Here is a 1,704-nt window from a genome sequence, read left to right on the forward strand (position 1 = left end):
TTTTTTTTGTATTTTAGGGAAGGGCCTACAGGGTGTTCAGGGTCTCACTACTAGATCAGACTCCTAGTGATTCTCCTATTTACAGCCTCCCAAGAGCTGGGATTACAGGTGCATACCACCATGCCCAGTTTCAATTGCTGTCTCAACGCACCCCGGGTGCAGGGCTGGCACTGCAGGCCTGGGGATCAAACCCCAGCCCCTGTGCCTGCTTGCAGGTGCTTTAATCCACTGAGCTATTTGGGTTTTTTGTTTGTTCATTTGTTTGTTTTCAAGCCATGACCACTTAATTCAGATCACCAAACTTGAGATGCACACCTAACATATAACTTTCTTATATTATTAACTACAAATAAAGTTTCTTTTCAGGGCAACAGTGCAACCAAGTTGGAATCATCTAAAGAAACTTCTAATGCCGTTCTTAAAGTATTATAAATAGACTATATTGTGAATAAACTTAAACACTACTTTTTTTTAGGACTAATGAAAAATGATGAGGTAGAATAGCTTCAGCAGATTTCTTATCTCTAAACCCCTAAATTAAGTTTGCACTGAGTTTAAATACTGGTAGCTTTTTAGCAATGAGAGATCGGTGCTGCTGAGTAAGCACTCTTTAATGCAAAGACTTATGTTTACTTTTTCAAATGGCTCGATCTCATTAATACGTAAACCCTTAGCAGACCCCTGATAAAAGACCGATTTGTAAAACTGGGCCATTTTAATGTTTTTATAATTTAATAAATAGTTTTCTTGAATGTAGTCATGAAAGCTGTACAGCAGTATTCAACTCATGGTTTTCCTGATTGGTCTGTAGTCTTCAGTAAACGTAAGAAATTACTGTATGAGGGCTGGTGAGATGGCTCAGTGGTCTAAAGCACCTACTTAGAACAAGCTCAGTAAAGCACAGGGACCGCGGTTCAATCCCCCAGCACCACATGCCAGCCAGCCCCGCCCCCTGGTGGGCTGAGCTGGACACACACACACACACACACACACACACACACACACACATAAAATTTAATAAAAAAAAGAAATTACTGTATGAAACATCTGTCAAACTAGTAAGACTGCATTGATGCATCCATCATTTTGGGGATTGTGGGTTACCTGGGCATATTTACCCCAGTTAACCTTGCCTCCTTGTGTCACAAGGCCCCACTCGCTCTCGTTCATCTCAATCACTGTTCCTTTGGTAATAACACCCAAAGTTGTGTACAGTGGCAATGAAGGATTCTTGTTCGCACCAAGTATTGGCAAGCAAAAGGTGGCTTTCGGTTCAAGATGTGTTACATGGGCCTTCTTAAAACGTAAGCCCACTGGCCTAATGAATCTTTCATATTTAGGTGGTCTTCTTGTAAAGCTATCGCCAACAAAGCAGACTTTAGTAACCATCCTCTTCCTAGCCCTCTTTTTTCTCTTTCCAGTTCAAATAACTTTTAATATTTCCATCTTTCCCTAGGCACGAACTTTGGGCAGAGGAACTTCCCATTTTCCCGCCTTTTCTTTTCGTTTCTGTTTAATCATGTTGGAAAGTTCTTTTGCGTGAGACTGTTCCTCTCTGTGCAGTAGGTAGACACGTTCTGCTCCTTGTGGCATTTTCATTGTTCTTTTATTTAGTGTTTCTCTTTTCATGCATCTTGATAGTCTTCTTCATTTGTATTTTCTCCACATGGCACTGTTGTGGTAGAGCTTAGCCTTCAGGTCAAT

Source organism: Octodon degus, unplaced genomic scaffold (genome assembly GCF_000260255.1).
Source record: "Octodon degus isolate 3935 unplaced genomic scaffold, OctDeg1.0 scaffold00138, whole genome shotgun sequence".
Lineage (NCBI taxonomy): Eukaryota > Metazoa > Chordata > Mammalia > Rodentia > Octodontidae > Octodon > Octodon degus.